The sequence below is a fragment of the Schistocerca americana genome, chromosome 1 (genome assembly GCF_021461395.2).
Source record: "Schistocerca americana isolate TAMUIC-IGC-003095 chromosome 1, iqSchAmer2.1, whole genome shotgun sequence".
In the NCBI taxonomy this organism is placed as follows: Eukaryota; Metazoa; Arthropoda; class Insecta; order Orthoptera; family Acrididae; genus Schistocerca; species Schistocerca americana.
In genome coordinates this window covers 1,186,986,107-1,187,007,934 of record NC_060119.1, presented here as the reverse complement: position 1 = coordinate 1,187,007,934, position 21,828 = coordinate 1,186,986,107, and positions in this window count along the sequence as shown.

Below are 21,828 nucleotides of genomic sequence, written 5' to 3'. Positions count from 1 at the left end.
GATACATCTCCATCAATATTAACTCTACATGCTTGAATAGTTAATTATTATTGTTATTATAACAATAAACTCACCAATGGGATTACTGTGTTCGGTTTCACATTTCATCACTGACCAGGACACTTCCCGACCGCCCAGGACTGTGCGCTGTTGTACCGCTACCTCTTGATACATCTCCATCAATATTAACTCTACATGCTTGAATAGTTAATTATTATTGTTATTATAACAATAAACTCACCAATGGGATTACTGTGTTCGGTTTCACATTTCATCACTGACCAGGACACTTCCCGACCGCCCAGGACTGTGCGCTGTTGTACCGCTACCTCTTGATACATCTCCATCAATATTAACTCTACATGCTTGAATAGTTAATTATTATTGTTATTATAACAATAAACTCACCAATGGGATTACTGTGTTCGGTTTCACATTTCATCACTGACCAGGACACTTCCCGACCGCCCAGGACTGTGCGCTGTTGTACCGCTACCTCTTGATACATCTCCATCAATATTAACTCTACATGCTTGAATAGTTAATTATTATTGTTATTATAACAATAAACTCACCAATGGGATTACTGTGTTCGGTTTCACATTTCATCACTGACCAGGACACTTCCCGACCGCCCAGGACTGTGCGCTGTTGTACCGCTACCTCTTGATACATCTCCATCAATATTAACTCTACATGCTTGAATAGTTAATTATTATTGTTATTATAACAATAAACTCACCAATGGGATTACTGTGTTCGGTTTCACATTTCATCACTGACCAGGACACTTCCCGACCGCCCAGGACTGTGCGCTGTTGTACCGCTACCTCTTGATACATCTCCATCAATATTAACTCTACATGCTTGAATAGTTAATTATTATTGTTATTATAACAATAAACTCACCAATGGGATTACTGTGTTCGGTTTCACATTTCATCACTGACCAGGACACTTCCCGACTGCCCAGGACTGTGCGCTGTTGTACCGCTACCTCTTGATACATCTCCATCAATATTAACTCTACATGCTTGAATAGTTAATTATTATTGTTATTATAACAATAAACTCACCAATGGGATTACTGTGTTCGGTTTCACATTTCATCACTGACCAGGACACTTCCCCACCGCCCAGGACTGTGCGCTGTTGTACCGCTACCTCTTGATACATCTCCATCAATATTAACTCTACATGCTTGAATAGTTAATTATTATTGTTATTATAACAATAAACTCACCAATGGGATTACTGTGTTCGGTTTCACATTTCATCACTGACCAGGACACTTCCCGACCGCCCAGGACTGTGCGCTGTTGTACCACTACCTCTTGATACATCTCCATCAATATTAACTCTACATGCTTGAATAGTTAATTATTATTGTTATTATAACAATAAACTCACCAATGGGATTACTGTGTTCGGTTTCACATTTCATCACTGACCAGGACACTTCCCGACCGCCCAGGACTGTGCGCTGTTGTACCGCTACCTCTTGATGCATCTCCATCAATATTAACTCTACATGCTTGAATAGTTAATTATTATTGTTATTATAACAATAAACTCACCAATGGGATTACTGTGTTCGGTTTCACATTTCATCACTGACCAGGACACTTCCCGACCGCCCAGGACTGTGCGCTGTTGTACCGCTACCTCTTGATACATCTCCATCAATATTAACTCTACATGCTTGAATAGTTAATTATTATTGTTATTATAACAATAAACTCACCAATGGGATTACTGTGTTCGGTTTCACATTTCATCACTGACCAGGACACTTCCCGACCGCCCAGGACTGTGCGCTGTTGTACCGCTACCTCTTGATACATCTCCATCAATATTAACTCTACATGCTTGAATAGTTAATTATTATTGTTATTATAACAATAAACTCACCAATGGGATTACTGTGTTCGGTTTCACATTTCATCACTGACCAGGACACTTCCCGACCGCCCAGGACTGTGCGCTGTTGTACCGCTACCTCTTGATACATCTCCATCAATATTAACTCTACATGCTTGAATAGTTAATTATTATTGTTATTATAACAATAAACTCACCAATGGGATTACTGTGTTCGGTTTCACATTTCATCACTGACCAGGACACTTCCCGACCGCCCAGGACTGTGCGCTGTTGTACCGCTACCTCTTGATACATCTCCATCAATATTAACTCTACATGCTTGAATAGTTAATTATTATTGTTATTATAACAATAAACTCACCAATGGGATTACTGTGTTCGGTTTCACATTTCATCACTGACCAGGACACTTCCCGACCGCCCAGGACTGTGCGCTGTTGTACCGCTACCTCTTGATACATCTCCATCAATATTAACTCTACATGCTTGAATAGTTAATTATTATTGTTATTATAACAATAAACTCACCAATGGGATTACTGTGTTCGGTTTCACATTTCATCACTGACCAGGACACTTCCCCACCGCCCAGGACTGTGCGCTGTTGTACCGCTACCTCTTGATACATCTCCATCAATATTAACTCTACATGCTTGAATAGTTAATTATTATTGTTATTATAACAATAAACTCACCAATGGGATTACTGTGTTCGGTTTCACATTTCATCACTGACCAGGACACTTCCCCGACCGCCCAGGACTGTGCGCTGTTGTACCGCTACCTCTTGATACATCTCCATCAATATTAACTCTACATGCTTGAATAGTTAATTATTATTGTTATTATAACAATAAACTCACCAATGGGATTACTGTGTTCGGTTTCACATTTCATCACTGACCAGGACACTTCCCGACCGCCCAGGACTGTGCGCTGTTGTACCGCTACCTCTTGATACATCTCCATCAATATTAACTCTACATGCTTGAATAGTTAATTATTATTGTTATTATAACAATAAACTCACCAATGGGATTACTGTGTTCGGTTTCACATTTCATCACTGACCAGGACACTTCCCCACCGCCCAGGACTGTGCGCTGTTGTACCGCTACCTCTTGATACATCTCCATCAATATTAACTCTACATGCTTGAATAGTTAATTATTATTGTTATTATAACAATAAACTCACCAATGGGATTACTGTGTTCGGTTTCACATTTCATCACTGACCAGGACACTTCCCCGACCGCCCAGGACTGTGCGCTGTTGTACCGCTACCTCTTGATACATCTCCATCAATATTAACTCTACATGCTTGAATAGTTAATTATTATTGTTATTATAACAATAAACTCACCAATGGGATTACTGTGTTCGGTTTCACATTTCATCACTGACCAGGACACTTCCCCACCGCCCAGGACTGTGCGCTGTTGTACCGCTACCTCTTGATACATCTCCATCAATATTAACTCTACATGCTTGAATAGTTAATTATTATTGTTATTATAACAATAAACTCACCAATGGGATTACTGTGTTCGGTTTCACATTTCATCACTGACCAGGACACTTCCCGACCGCCCAGGACTGTGCGCTGTTGTACCGCTACCTCTTGATACATCTCCATCAATATTAACTCTACATGCTTGAATAGTTAATTATTATTGTTATTATAACAATAAACTCACCAATGGGATTACTGTGTTCGGTTTCACATTTCATCACTGACCAGGACACTTCCCCGACCGCCCAGGACTGTGCGCTGTTGTACCGCTACCTCTTGATACATCTCCATCAATATTAACTCTACATGCTTGAATAGTTAATTATTATTGTTATTATAACAATAAACTCACCAATGGGATTACTGTGTTCGGTTTCACATTTCATCACTGACCAGGACACTTCCCGACCGCCCAGGACTGTGCGCTGTTGTACCGCTACCTCTTGATACATCTCCATCAATATTAACTCTACATGCTTGAATAGTTAATTATTATTGTTATTATAACAATAAACTCACCAATGGGATTACTGTGTTCGGTTTCACATTTCATCACTGACCAGGACACTTCCCCGACCGCCCAGGACTGTGCGCTGTTGTACCGCTACCTCTTGATACATCTCCATCAATATTAACTCTACATGCTTGAATAGTTAATTATTATTGTTATTATAACAATAAACTCACCAATGGGATTACTGTGTTCGGTTTCACATTTCATCACTGACCAGGACACTTCCCGACCGCCCAGGACTGTGCGCTGTTGTACCGCTACCTCTTGATACATCTCCATCAATATTAACTCTACATGCTTGAATAGTTAATTATTATTGTTATTATAACAATAAACTCACCAATGGGATTACTGTGTTCGGTTTCACATTTCATCACTGACCAGGACACTTCCCCACCGCCCAGGACTGTGCGCTGTTGTACCGCTACCTCTTGATACATCTCCATCAATATTAACTCTACATGCTTGAATAGTTAATTATTATTGTTATTATAACAATAAACTCACCAATGGGATTACTGTGTTCGGTTTCACATTTCATCACTGACCAGGACACTTCCCGACCGCCCAGGACTGTGCGCTGTTGTACCGCTACCTCTTGATACATCTCCATCAATATTAACTCTACATGCTTGAATAGTTAATTATTATTGTTATTATAACAATAAACTCACCAATGGGATTACTGTGTTCGGTTTCACATTTCATCACTGACCAGGACACTTCCCCACCGCCCAGGACTGTGCGCTGTTGTACCGCTACCTCTTGATACATCTCCATCAATATTAACTCTACATGCTTGAATAGTTAATTATTATTGTTATTATAACAATAAACTCACCAATGGGATTACTGTGTTCGGTTTCACATTTCATCACTGACCAGGACACTTCCCCGACCGCCCAGGACTGCGCGCTGTTGTACCGCTACCTCTTGATACATCTCCATCAATATTAACTCTACATGCTTGAATAGTTAATTATTATTGTTATTATAACAATAAACTCACCAATGGGATTACTGTGTTCGGTTTCACATTTCATCACTGACCAGGACACTTCCCGACCGCCCAGGACTGTGCGCTGTTGTACCGCTACCTCTTGATACATCTCCATCAATATTAACTCTACATGCTTGAATAGTTAATTATTATTGTTATTATAACAATAAACTCACCAATGGGATTACTGTGTTCGGTTTCACATTTCATCACTGACCAGGACACTTCCCGACCGCCCAGGACTGTGCGCTGTTGTACCGCTACCTCTTGATACATCTCCATCAATATTAACTCTACATGCTTGAATAGTTAATTATTATTGTTATTATAACAATAAACTCACCAATGGGATTACTGTGTTCGGTTTCACATTTCATCACTGACCAGGACACTTCCCCACCGCCCAGGACTGTGCGCTGTTGTACCGCTACCTCTTGATACATCTCCATCAATATTAACTCTACATGCTTGAATAGTTAATTATTATTGTTATTATAACAATAAACTCACCAATGGGATTACTGTGTTCGGTTTCACATTTCATCACTGACCAGGACACTTCCCCGACCGCCCAGGACTGTGCGCTGTTGTACCGCTACCTCTTGATACATCTCCATCAATATTAACTCTACATGCTTGAATAGTTAATTATTATTGTTATTATAACAATAAACTCACCAATGGGATTACTGTGTTCGGTTTCACATTTCATCACTGACCAGGACACTTCCCGACCGCCCAGGACTGTGCGCTGTTGTACCGCTACCTCTTGATACATCTCCATCAATATTAACTCTACATGCTTGAATAGTTAATTATTATTGTTATTATAACAATAAACTCACCAATGGGATTACTGTGTTCGGTTTCACATTTCATCACTGACCAGGACACTTCCCGACCGCCCAGGACTGTGCGCTGTTGTACCGCTACCTCTTGATACATCTCCATCAATATTAACTCTACATGCTTGAATAGTTAATTATTATTGTTATTATAACAATAAACTCACCAATGGGATTACTGTGTTCGGTTTCACATTTCATCACTGACCAGGACACTTCCCGACCGCCCAGGACTGTGCGCTGTTGTACCGCTACCTCTTGATACATCTCCATCAATATTAACTCTACATGCTTGAATAGTTAATTATTATTGTTATTATAACAATAAACTCACCAATGGGATTACTGTGTTCGGTTTCACATTTCATCACTGACCAGGACACTTCCCGACCGCCCAGGACTGTGCGCTGTTGTACCGCTACCTCTTGATACATCTCCATCAATATTAACTCTACATGCTTGAATAGTTAATTATTATTGTTATTATAACAATAAACTCACCAATGGGATTACTGTGTTCGGTTTCACATTTCATCACTGACCAGGACACTTCCCGACCGCCCAGGACTGTGCGCTGTTGTACCGCTACCTCTTGATACATCTCCATCAATATTAACTCTACATGCTTGAATAGTTAATTATTATTGTTATTATAACAATAAACTCACCAATGGGATTACTGTGTTCGGTTTCACATTTCATCACTGACCAGGACACTTCCCGACCGCCCAGGACTGTGCGCTGTTGTACCGCTACCTCTTGATACATCTCCATCAATATTAACTCTACATGCTTGAATAGTTAATTATTATTGTTATTATAACAATAAACTCACCAATGGGATTACTGTGTTCGGTTTCACATTTCATCACTGACCAGGACACTTCCCGACCGCCCAGGACTGTGCGCTGTTGTACCGCTACCTCTTGATACATCTCCATCAATATTAACTCTACATGCTTGAATAGTTAATTATTATTGTTATTATAACAATAAACTCACCAATGGGATTACTGTGTTCGGTTTCACATTTCATCACTGACCAGGACACTTCCCGACCGCCCAGGACTGTGCGCTGTTGTACCGCTACCTCTTGATACATCTCCATCAATATTAACTCTACATGCTTGAATAGTTAATTATTATTGTTATTATAACAATAAACTCACCAATGGGATTACTGTGTTCGGTTTCACATTTCATCACTGACCAGGACACTTCCCGACCGCCCAGGACTGTGCGCTGTTGTACCGCTACCTCTTGATACATCTCCATCAATATTAACTCTACATGCTTGAATAGTTAATTATTATTGTTATTATAACAATAAACTCACCAATGGGATTACTGTGTTCGGTTTCACATTTCATCACTGACCAGGACACTTCCCGACCGCCCAGGACTGTGCGCTGTTGTACCGCTACCTCTTGATACATCTCCATCAATATTAACTCTACATGCTTGAATAGTTAATTATTATTGTTATTATAACAATAAACTCACCAATGGGATTACTGTGTTCGGTTTCACATTTCATCACTGACCAGGACACTTCCCGACCGCCCAGGACTGTGCGCTGTTGTACCGCTACCTCTTGATACATCTCCATCAATATTAACTCTACATGCTTGAATAGTTAATTATTATTGTTATTATAACAATAAACTCACCAATGGGATTACTGTGTTCGGTTTCACATTTCATCACTGACCAGGACACTTCCCGACCGCCCAGGACTGTGCGCTGTTGTACCGCTACCTCTTGATACATCTCAATCAATATTAACTCTACATGCTTGAATAGTTAATTATTATTGTTATTATAACAATAAACTCACCAATGGGATTACTGTGTTCGGTTTCACATTTCATCACTAACCAGGACACTTCCCCACCGCCCAGGACTGTGCGCTGTTGTACCGCTACCTCTTGATACATCTCCATCAATATTAACTCTACATGCTTGAATAGTTAATTATTATTGTTATTATAACAATAAACTCACCAATGGGATTACTGTGTTCGGTTTCACATTTCATCACTGACCAGGACACTTCCCGACCGCCCAGGACTGTGCGCTGTTGTACCGCTACCTCTTGATACATCTCCATCAATATTAACTCTACATGCTTGAATAGTTAATTATTATTGTTATTATAACAATAAACTCACCAATGGGATTACTGTGTTCGGTTTCACATTTCATCACTGACCAGGACACTTCCCCACCGCCCAGGACTGTGCGCTGTTGTACCGCTACCTCTTGATACATCTCCATCAATATTAACTCTACATGCTTGAATAGTTAATTATTATTGTTATTATAACAATAAACTCACCAATGGGATTACTGTGTTCGGTTTCACATTTCATCACTGACCAGGACACTTCCCCGACCGCCCAGGACTGTGCGCTGTTGTACCGCTACCTCTTGATACATCTCCATCAATATTAACTCTACATGCTTGAATAGTTAATTATTATTGTTATTATAACAATAAACTCACCAATGGGATTACTGTGTTCGGTTTCACATTTCATCACTGACCAGGACACTTCCCGACCGCCCAGGACTGTGCGCTGTTGTACCGCTACCTCTTGATACATCTCCATCAATATTAACTCTACATGCTTGAATAGTTAATTATTATTGTTATTATAACAATAAACTCACCAATGGGATTACTGTGTTCGGTTTCACATTTCATCACTGACCAGGACACTTCCCCACCGCCCAGGACTGTGCGCTGTTGTACCGCTACCTCTTGATACATCTCCATCAATATTAACTCTACATGCTTGAATAGTTAATTATTATTGTTATTATAACAATAAACTCACCAATGGGATTACTGTGTTCGGTTTCACATTTCATCACTGACCAGGACACTTCCCCGACCGCCCAGGACTGTGCGCTGTTGTACCGCTACCTCTTGATACATCTCCATCAATATTAACTCTACATGCTTGAATAGTTAATTATTATTGTTATTATAACAATAAACTCACCAATGGGATTACTGTGTTCGGTTTCACATTTCATCACTGACCAGGACACTTCCCGACCGCCCAGGACTGTGCGCTGTTGTACCGCTACCTCTTGATACATCTCCATCAATATTAACTCTACATGCTTGAATAGTTAATTATTATTGTTATTATAACAATAAACTCACCAATGGGATTACTGTGTTCGGTTTCACATTTCATCACTGACCAGGACACTTCCCCACCGCCCAGGACTGTGCGCTGTTGTACCGCTACCTCTTGATACATCTCCATCAATATTAACTCTACATGCTTGAATAGTTAATTATTATTGTTATTATAACAATAAACTCACCAATGGGATTACTGTGTTCGGTTTCACATTTCATCACTGACCAGGACACTTCCCCGACCGCCCAGGACTGTGCGCTGTTGTACCGCTACCTCTTGATACATCTCCATCAATATTAACTCTACATGCTTGAATAGTTAATTATTATTGTTATTATAACAATAAACTCACCAATGGGATTACTGTGTTCGGTTTCACATTTCATCACTGACCAGGACACTTCCCGACCGCCCAGGACTGTGCGCTGTTGTACCGCTACCTCTTGATACATCTCCATCAATATTAACTCTACATGCTTGAATAGTTAATTATTATTGTTATTATAACAATAAACTCACCAATGGGATTACTGTGTTCGGTTTCACATTTCATCACTGACCAGGACACTTCCCCACCGCCCAGGACTGTGCGCTGTTGTACCGCTACCTCTTGATACATCTCCATCAATATTAACTCTACATGCTTGAATAGTTAATTATTATTGTTATTATAACAATAAACTCACCAATGGGATTACTGTGTTCGGTTTCACATTTCATCACTGACCAGGACACTTCCCCGACCGCCCAGGACTGTGCGCTGTTGTACCGCTACCTCTTGATACATCTCCATCAATATTAACTCTACATGCTTGAATAGTTAATTATTATTGTTATTATAACAATAAACTCACCAATGGGATTACTGTGTTCGGTTTCACATTTCATCACTGACCAGGACACTTCCCGACCGCCCAGGACTGTGCGCTGTTGTACCGCTACCTCTTGATACATCTCCATCAATATTAACTCTACATGCTTGAATAGTTAATTATTATTGTTATTATAACAATAAACTCACCAATGGGATTACTGTGTTCGGTTTCACATTTCATCACTGACCAGGACACTTCCCCACCGCCCAGGACTGTGCGCTGTTGTACCGCTACCTCTTGATACATCTCCATCAATATTAACTCTACATGCTTGAATAGTTAATTATTATTGTTATTATAACAATAAACTCACCAATGGGATTACTGTGTTCGGTTTCACATTTCATCACTGACCAGGACACTTCCCGACCGCCCAGGACTGTGCGCTGTTGTACCGCTACCTCTTGATACATCTCCATCAATATTAACTCTACATGCTTGAATAGTTAATTATTATTGTTATTATAACAATAAACTCACCAATGGGATTACTGTGTTCGGTTTCACATTTCATCACTGACCAGGACACTTCCCCACCGCCCAGGACTGTGCGCTGTTGTACCGCTACCTCTTGATACATCTCCATCAATATTAACTCTACATGCTTGAATAGTTAATTATTATTGTTATTATAACAATAAACTCACCAATGGGATTACTGTGTTCGGTTTCACATTTCATCACTGACCAGGACACTTCCCCACCGCCCAGGACTGTGCGCTGTTGTACCGCTACCTCTTGATACATCTCCATCAATATTAACTCTACATGCTTGAATAGTTAATTATTATTGTTATTATAACAATAAACTCACCAATGGGATTATTGTGTTCGGTTTCACATTTCATCACTGACCAGGACACTTCCCCACCGCCCAGGACTGTGCGCTGTTGTACCGCTACCTCTTGATACATCTCCATCAATATTAACTCTACATGCTTGAATAGTTAATTATTATTGTTATTATAACAATAAACTCACCAATGGGATTATTGTGTTCGGTTTCACATTTCATCACTGACCAGGACACTTCCCCACCGCCCAGGACTGTGCGCTGTTGTACCGCTACCTCTTGATACATCTCCATCAATATTAACTCTACATGCTTGAATAGTTAATTATTATTGTTATTATAACAATAAACTCACCAATGGGATTATTGTGTTCGGTTTCACATTTCATCACTGACCAGGACACTTCCCCACCGCCCAGGACTGTGCGCTGTTGTACCGCTACCTCTTGATACATCTCCATCAATATTAACTCTACATGCTTGAATAGTTAATTATTATTGTTATTATAACAATAAACTCACCAATGGGATTATTGTGTTCGGTTTCACATTTCATCACTGACCAGGACACTTCCCCACCGCCCAGGACTGTGCGCTGTTGTACCGCTACCTCTTGATACATCTCCATCAATATTAACTCTACATGCTTGAATAGTTAATTATTATTGTTATTATAACAATAAACTCACCAATGGGATTACTGTGTTCGGTTTCACATTTCATCACTGACCAGGACACTTCCCCACCGCCCAGGACTGTGCGCTGTTGTACCGCTACCTCTTGATACATCTCCATCAATATTAACTCTACATGCTTGAATAGTTAATTATTATTGTTATTATAACAATAAACTCACCAATGGGATTACTGTGTTCGGTTTCACATTTCAACACTGACCAGGACACTTCCCGACCGCCCAGGACTGTGCGCTGTTGTACCGCTACCTCTTGATACATCTCCATCAATATTAACTCTACATGCTTGAATAGTTAATTATTATTGTTATTATAACAATAAACTCACCAATGGGATTACTGTGTTCGGTTTCACATTTCATCACTGACCAGGACACTTCCCGACCGCCCAGGACTGTGCGCTGTTGTACCGCTACCTCTTGATACATCTCCATCAATATTAACTCTACATGCTTGAATAGTTAATTATTATTGTTATTATAACAATAAACTCACCAATGGGATTACTGTGTTCGGTTTCACATTTCATCACTGACCAGGACACTTCCCGACCGCCCAGGACTGTGCGCTGTTGTACCGCTACCTCTTGATACATCTCCATCAATATTAACTCTACATGCTTGAATAGTTAATTATTATTGTTATTATAACAATAAACTCACCAATGGGATTACTGTGTTCGGTTTCACATTTCATCACTGACCAGGACACTTCCCCACCGCCCAGGACTGTGCGCTGTTGTACCGCTACCTCTTGATACATCTCCATCAATATTAACTCTACATGCTTGAATAGTTAATTATTATTGTTATTATAACAATAAACTCACCAATGGGATTACTGTGTTCGGTTTCACATTTCATCACTGACCAGGACACTTCCCCACCGCCCAGGACTGTGCGCTGTTGTACCGCTACCTCTTGATACATCTCCATCAATATTAACTCTACATGCTTGAATAGTTAATTATTATTGTTATTATAACAATAAACTCACCAATGGGATTACTGTGTTCGGTTTCACATTTCATCACTGACCAGGACACTTCCCCACCGCCCAGGACTGTGCGCTGTTGTACCGCTACCTCTTGATACATCTCCATCAATATTAACTCTACATGCTTGAATAGTTAATTATTATTGTTATTATAACAATAAACTCACCAATGGGATTACTGTGTTCGGTTTCACATTTCATCACTGACCAGGACACTTCCCCACTGCCCAGGACTGTGCGCTGTTGTACCGCTACCTCTTGATACATCTCCATCAATATTAACTCTACATGCTTGAATAGTTAATTATTATTGTTATTATAACAATAAACTCACCAATGGGATTATTGTGTTCGGTTTCACATTTCATCACTGACCAGGACACTTCCCCACCGCCCAGGACTGTGCGCTGTTGTACCGCTACCTCTTGATACATCTCCATCAATATTAACTCTACATGCTTGAATAGTTAATTATTATTGTTATTATAACAATAAACTCACCAATGGGATTACTGTGTTCGGTTTCACATTTCATCACTGACCAGGACACTTCCCCACCGCCCAGGACTGTGCGCTGTTGTACCGCTACCTCTTGATACATCTCCATCAATATTAACTCTACATGCTTGAATAGTTAATTATTATTGTTATTATAACAATAAACTCACCAATGGGATTATTGTGTTCGGTTTCACATTTCATCACTGACCAGGACACTTCCCCACCGCCCAGGACTGTGCGCTGTTGTACCGCTACCTCTTGATACATCTCCATCAATATTAACTCTACATGCTTGAATAGTTAATTATTATTGTTATTATAACAATAAACTCACCAATGGGATTACTGTGTTCGGTTTCACATTTCATCACTGACCAGGACACTTCCCCACCGCCCAGGACTGTGCGCTGTTGTACCGCTACCTCTTGATACATCTCCATCAATATTAACTCTACATGCTTGAATAGTTAATTATTATTGTTATTATAACAATAAACTCACCAATGGGATTACTGTGTTCGGTTTCACATTTCATCACTGACCAGGACACTTCCCCACCGCCCAGGACTGTGCGCTGTTGTACCGCTACCTCTTGATACATCTCCATCAATATTAACTCTACATGCTTGAATAGTTAATTATTATTGTTATTATAACAATAAACTCACCAATGGGATTACTGTGTTCGGTTTCACATTTCATCACTGACCAGGACACTTCCCCACCGCCCAGGACTGTGCGCTGTTGTACCGCTACCTCTTGATACATCTCCATCAATATTAACTCTACATGCTTGAATAGTTAATTATTATTGTTATTATAACAATAAACTCACCAATGGGATTACTGTGTTCGGTTTCACATTTCATCACTGACCAGGACACTTCCCCACCGCCCAGGACTGTGCGCTGTTGTACCGCTACCTCTTGATACATCTCCATCAATATTAACTCTACATGCTTGAATAGTTAATTATTATTGTTATTATAACAATAAACTCACCAATGGGATTACTGTGTTCGGTTTCACATTTCATCACTGACCAGGACACTTCCCCACCGCCCAGGACTGTGCGCTGTTGTACCGCTACCTCTTGATACATCTCCATCAATATTAACTCTACATGCTTGAATAGTTCATTATTATTGTTATTATAACAATAAACTCACCAATGGGATTACTGTGTTCGGTTTCACATTTCATCACTGACCAGGACACTTCCCCACCGCCCAGGACTGTGCGCTGTTGTACCGCTACCTCTTGATACATCTCCATCAATATTAACTCTACATGCTTGAATAGTTAATTATTATTGTTATTATAACAATAAACTCACCAATGGGATTACTGTGTTCGGTTTCACATTACATCACTGACCAGGACACTTCCCCACCGCCCAGGACTGTGCGCTGTTGTACCGCTACCTCTTGATACATCTCCATCAATATTAACTCTACATGCTTGAATAGTTAATTATTATTGTTATTATAACAATAAACTCACCAATGGGATTATTGTGTTCGGTTTCACATTTCATCACTGACCAGGACACTTCCCCACCGCCCAGGACTGTGCGCTGTTGTACCGCTACCTCTTGATACATCTCCATCAATATTAACTCTACATGCTTGAATAGTTAATTATTATTGTTATTATAACAATAAACTCACCAATGGGATTACTGTGTTCGGTTTCACATTTCATCACTGACCAGGACACTTCCCCACCGCCCAGGACTGTGCGCTGTTGTACCGCTACCTCTTGATACATCTCCATCAATATTAACTCTACATGCTTGAATAGTTAATTATTATTGTTATTATAACAATAAACTCACCAATGGGATTACTGTGTTCGGTTTCACATTTCATCACTGACCAGGACACTTCCCCACCGCCCAGGACTGTGCGCTGTTGTACCGCTACCTCTTGATACATCTCCATCAATATTAACTCTACATGCTTGAATAGTTAATTATTATTGTTATTATAACAATAAACTCACCAATGGGATTACTGTGTTCGGTTTCACATTTCATCACTGACCAGGACACTTCCCCACCGCCCAGGACTGTGCGCTGTTGTACCGCTACCTCTTGATACATCTCCATCAATATTAACTCTACATGCTTGAATAGTTAATTATTATTGTTATTATAACAATAAACTCACCAATGGGATTACTGTGTTCGGTTTCACATTTCATCACTGACCAGGACACTTCCCCACCGCCCAGGACTGTGCGCTGTTGTACCGCTACCTCTTGATACATCTCCATCAATATTAACTCTACATGCTTGAATAGTTAATTATTATTGTTATTATAACAATAAACTCACCAATGGGATTACTGTGTTCGGTTTCACATTTCATCACTGACCAGGACACTTCCCCACCGCCCAGGACTGTGCGCTGTTGTACCGCTACCTCTTGATACATCTCCATCAATATTAACTCTACATGCTTGAATAGTTAATTATTATTGTTATTATAACAATAAACTCACCAATGGGATTACTGTGTTCGGTTTCACATTTCATCACTGACCAGGACACTTCCCCACCGCCCAGGACTGTGCGCTGTTGTACCGCTACCTCTTGATACATCTCCATCAATATTAACTCTACATGCTTGAATAGTTAATTATTATTGTTATTATAACAATAAACTCACCAATGGGATTACTGTGTTCGGTTTCACATTTCATCACTGACCAGGACACTTCCCGACCGCCCAGGACTGTGCGCTGTTGTACCGCTACCTCTTGATACATCTCCATCAATATTAACTCTACATGCTTGAATAGTTAATTATTATTGTTATTATAACAATAAACTCACCAATGGGATTACTGTGTTCGGTTTCACATTTCATCACTGACCAGGACACTTCCCCACCGCCCAGGACTGTGCGCTGTTGTACCGCTACCTCTTGATACATCTCCATCAATATTAACTCTACATGCTTGAATAGTTAATTATTATTGTTATTATAACAATAAACTCACCAATGGGATTACTGTGTTCGGTTTCACATTTCATCACTGACCAGGACACTTCCCCACCGCCCAGGACTGTGCGCTGTTGTACCGCTACCTCTTGATACATCTCCATCAATATTAACTCTACATGCTTGAATAGTTAATTATTATTGTTATTATAACAATAAACTCACCAATGGGATTACTGTGTTCGGTTTCACATTTCATCACTGACCAGGACACTTCCCCACCGCCCAGGACTGTGCGCTGTTGTACCGCTACCTCTTGATACATCTCCATCAATATTAACTCTACATGCTTGAATAGTTAATTATTATTGTTATTATAACAATAAACTCACCAATGGGATTATTGTGTTCGGTTTCACATTTCATCACTGACCAGGACACTTCCCCACCGCCCAGGACTGTGCGCTGTTGTACCGCTACCTCTTGATACATCTCCATCAATATTAACTCTACATGCTTGAATAGTTAATTATTATTGTTATTATAACAATAAACTCACCAATGGGATTACTGTGTTCGGTTTCACATTTCATCACTGACCAGGACACTTCCCCACCGCCCAGGACTGTGCGCTGTTGTACCGCTACCTCTTGATACATCTCCATCAATATTAACTCTACATGCTTGAATAGTTAATTATTATTGTTATTATAACAATAAACTCACCAATGGGATTACTGTGTTCGGTTTCACATTTCATCACTGACCAGGACACTTCCCCACCGCCCAGGACTGTGCGCTGTTGTACCGCTACCTCTTGATACATCTCCATCAATATTAACTCTACATGCTTGAATAGTTAATTATTATTGTTATTATAACAATAAACTCACCAATGGGATTACTGTGTTCGGTTTCACATTTCATCACTGACCAGGACACTTCCCCACCGCCCAGGACTGTGCGCTGTTGTACCGCTACCTCTTGATACATCTCCATCAATATTAACTCTACATGCTTGAATAGTTAATTATTATTGTTATTATAACAATAAACTCACCAATGGGATTACTGTGTTCGGTTTCACATTTCATCACTGACCAGGACACTTCCCCACCGCCCAGGACTGTGCGCTGTTGTACCGCTACCTCTTGATACATCTCCATCAATATTAACTCTACATGCTTGAATAGTTAATTATTATTGTTATTATAACAATAAACTCACCAATGGGATTACTGTGTTCGGTTTCACATTTCATCACTGACCAGGACACTTCCCCACCGCCCAGGACTGTGCGCTGTTGTACCGCTACCTCTTGATACATCTCCATCAATATTAACTCTACATGCTTGAATAGTTAATTATTATTGTTATTATAACAATAAACTCACCAATGGGATTACTGTGTTCGGTTTCACATTTCATCACTGACCAGGACACTTCCCGACCGCCCAGGACTGTGCGCTGTTGTACCGCTACCTCTTGATACATCTCCATCAATATTAACTCTACATGCTTGAATAGTTAATTATTATTGTTATTATAACAATAAACTCACCAATGGGATTACTGTGTTCGGTTTCACATTTCATCACTGACCAGGACACTTCCCCACCGCCCAGGACTGTGCGCTGTTGTACCGCTACCTCTTGATACATCTCCATCAATATTAACTCTACATGCTTGAATAGTTAATTATTATTGTTATTATAACAATAAACTCACCAATGGGATTACTGTGTTCGGTTTCACATTTCATCACTGACCAGGACACTTCCCCACCGCCCAGGACTGTGCGCTGTTGTACCGCTACCTCTTGATACATCTCCATCAATATTAACTCTACATGCTTGAATAGTTAATTATTATTGTTATTATAACAATAAACTCACCAATGGGATTATTGTGTTCGGTTTCACATTTCATCACTGACCAGGACACTTCCCCACCGCCCAGGACTGTGCGCTGTTGTACCGCTACCTCTTGATACATCTCCATCAATATTAACTCTATATGCTTGAATAGTTAATTATTATTGTTATTATAACAATAAACTCACCAATGGGATTACTGTGTTCGGTTTCACATTTCATCACTGACCAGGACACTTCCCCACCGCCCAGGACTGTGCGCTGTTGTACCGCTACCTCTTGATACATCTCCATCAATATTAACTCTACATGCTTGAATAGTTAATTATTATTGTTATTATAACAATAAACTCACCAATGGGATTACTGTGTTCGGTTTCACATTTCATCACTGACCAGGACACTTCCCGACCGCCCAGGACTGTGCGCTGTTGTACCGCTACCTCTTGATACATCTCCATCAATATTAACTCTACATGCTTGAATAGTTAATTATTATTGTTATTATAACAATAAACTCACCAATGGGATTACTGTGTTCGGTTTCACATTTCATCACTGACCAGGACACTTCCCGACCGCCCAGGACTGTGCGCTGTTGTACCGCTACCTCTTGATACATCTCCATCAATATTAACTCTACATGCTTGAATAGTTAATTATTATTGTTATTATAACAATAAACTCACCAATGGGATTACTGTGTTCGGTTTCACATTTCATCACTGACCAGGACACTTCCCGACCGCCCAGGACTGTGCGCTGTTGTACCGCTACCTCTTGATACATCTCCATCAATATTAACTCTACATGCTTGAATAGTTAATTATTATTGTTATTATAACAATAAACTCACCAATGGGATTACTGTGTTCGGTTTCACATTTCATCACTGACCAGGACACTTCCCCACCGCCCAGGACTGTGCGCTGTTGTACCGCTACCTCTTGATACATCTCCATCAATATTAACTCTACATGCTTGAATAGTTAATTATTATTGTTATTATAACAATAAACTCACCAATGGGATTACTGTGTTCGGTTTCACATTTCATCACTGACCAGGACACTTCCCCACCGCCCAGGACTGTGCGCTGTTGTACCGCTACCTCTTGATACATCTCCATCAATATTAACTCTACATGCTTGAATAGTTAATTATTATTGTTATTATAACAATAAACTCACCAATGGGATTACTGTGTTCGGTTTCACATTTCATCACTGACCAGGACACTTCCCCACCGCCCAGGACTGTGCGCTGTTGTACCGCTACCTCTTGATACATCTCCATCAATATTAACTCTACATGCTTGAATAGTTAATTATTATTGTTATTATAACAATAAACTCACCAATGGGATTACTGTGTTCGGTTTCACATTTCATCACTGACCAGGACACTTCCCGACCGCCCAGGACTGTGCGCTGTTGTACCGCTACCTCTTGATACATCTCCATCAATATTAACTCTACATGCTTGAATAGTTAATTATTATTGTTATTATAACAATAAACTCACCAATGGGATTACTGTGTTCGGTTTCACATTTCATCACTGACCAGGACACTTCCCCACCGCCCAGGACTGTGCGCTGTTGTACCGCTACCTCTTGATACATCTCCATCAATATTAACTCTACATGCTTGAATAGTTAATTATTATTGTTATTATAACAATAAACTCACCAATGGGATTACTGTGTTCGGTTTCACATTTCATCACTGACCAGGACACTTCCCCACCGCCCAGGACTGTGCGCTGTTGTACCGCTACCTCTTGATACATCTCCATCAATATTAACTCTACATGCTTGAATAGTTAATTATTATTGTTATTATAACAATAAACTCACCAATGGGATTACTGTGTTCGGTTTCACATTTCATCACTGACCAGGACACTTCCCGACCGCCCAGGACTGTGCGCTGTTGTACCGCTACCTCTTGATACATCTCCATCAATATTAACTCTACATGCTTGAATAGTTAATTATTATTGTTATTATAACAATAAACTCACCAATGGGATTACTGTGTTCGGTTTCACATTTCATCACTGACCAGGACACTTCCCGACCGCCCAGGACTGTGCGCTGTTGTACCGCTACCTCTTGATACATCTCCATCAATATTAACTCTACATGCTTGAATAGTTAATTATTATTGTTATTATAACAATAAACTCACCAATGGGATTACTGTGTTCGGTTTCACATTTCATCACTGACCAGGACACTTCCCGACCGCCCAGGACTGTGCGCTGTTGTACCGCTACCTCTTGATACATCTCCATCAATATTAACTCTACATGCTTGAATAGTTAATTATTATTGTTATTATAACAATAAACTCACCAATGGGATTACTGTGTTCGGTTTCACATTTCATCACTGACCAGGACACTTCCCGACCGCCCAGGACTGTGCGCTGTTGTACCGCTACCTCTTGATACATCTCCATCAATATTAACTCTACATGCTTGAATAGTTAATTATTATTGTTATTATAACAATAAACTCACCAATGGGATTACTGTGTTCGGTTTCACATTTCATCACTGACCAGGACACTTCCCGACCGCCCAGGACTGTGCGCTGTTGTACCGCTACCTCTTGATACATCTCCATCAATATTAACTCTACATGCTTGAATAGTTAATTATTATTGTTATTATAACAATAAACTCACCAATGGGATTACTGTGTTCGGTTTCACATTTCATCACTGACCAGGACACTTCCCGACCGCCCAGGACTGTGCGCTGTTGTACCGCTACCTCTTGATACATCTCCATCAATATTAACTCTACATGCTTGAATAGTTAATTATTATTGTTATTATAACAATAAACTCACCAATGGGATTACTGTGTTCGGTTTCACATTTCATCACTGACCAGGACACTTCCCCACCGCCCAGGACTGTGCGCTGTTGTACCGCTACCTCTTGATACATCTCCATCAATATTAACTCTACATGCTTGAATAGTTAATTATTATTGTTATTATAACAATAAACTCACCAATGGGATTACTGTGTTCGGTTTCACATTTCATCACTGACCAGGACACTTCCCCACCGCCCAGGACTGTGCGCTGTTGTACCGCTACCTCTTGATACATCTCCATCAATATTAACTCTACATGCTTGAATAGTTAATTATTATTGTTATTATAACAATAAACTCACCAATGGGATTACTGTGTTCGGTTTCACATTTCATCACTGACCAGGACACTTCCCCACCGCCCAGGACTGTGCGCTGTTGTACCGCTACCTCTTGATACATCTCCATCAATATTAACTCTACATGCTTGAATAGTTAATTATTATTGTTATTATAACAATAAACTCACCAATGGGATTACTGTGTTCGGTTTCACATTTCATCACTGACCAGGACACTTCCCGACCGCCCAGGACTGTGCGCTGTTGTACCGCTACCTCTTGATACATCTCCATCAATATTAACTCTACATGCTTGAATAGTTAATTATTATTGTTATTATAACAATAAACTCACCAATGGGATTACTGTGTTCGGTTTCACATTTCATCACTGACCAGGACACTTCCCCACCGCCCAGGACTGTGCGCTGTTGTACCGCTACCTCTTGATACATCTCCATCAATATTAACTCTACATGCTTGAATAGTTAATTATTATTGTTATTATAACAATAAACTCACCAATGGGATTACTGTGTTCGGTTTCACATTTCATCACTGACCAGGACACTTCCCCACCGCCCAGGACTGTGCGCTGTTGTACCGCTACCTCTTGATACATCTCCATCAATATTAACTCTACATGCTTGAATAGTTAATTATTATTGTTATTATAACAATAAACTCACCAATGGGATTACTGTGTTCGGTTTCACATTTCATCACTGACCAGGACACTTCCCGACCGCCCAGGACTGTGCGCTGTTGTACCGCTACCTCTTGATACATCTCCATCAATATTAACTCTACATGCTTGAATAGTTAATTATTATTGTTATTATAACAATAAACTCACCAATGGGATTACTGTGTTCGGTTTCACATTTCATCACTGACCAGGACACTTCCCGACCGCCCAGGACTGTGCGCTGTTGTACCGCTACCTCTTGATACATCTCCATCAATATTAACTCTACATGCTTGAATAGTTAATTATTATTGTTATTATAACAATAAACTCACCAATGGGATTACTGTGTTCGGTTTCACATTTCAT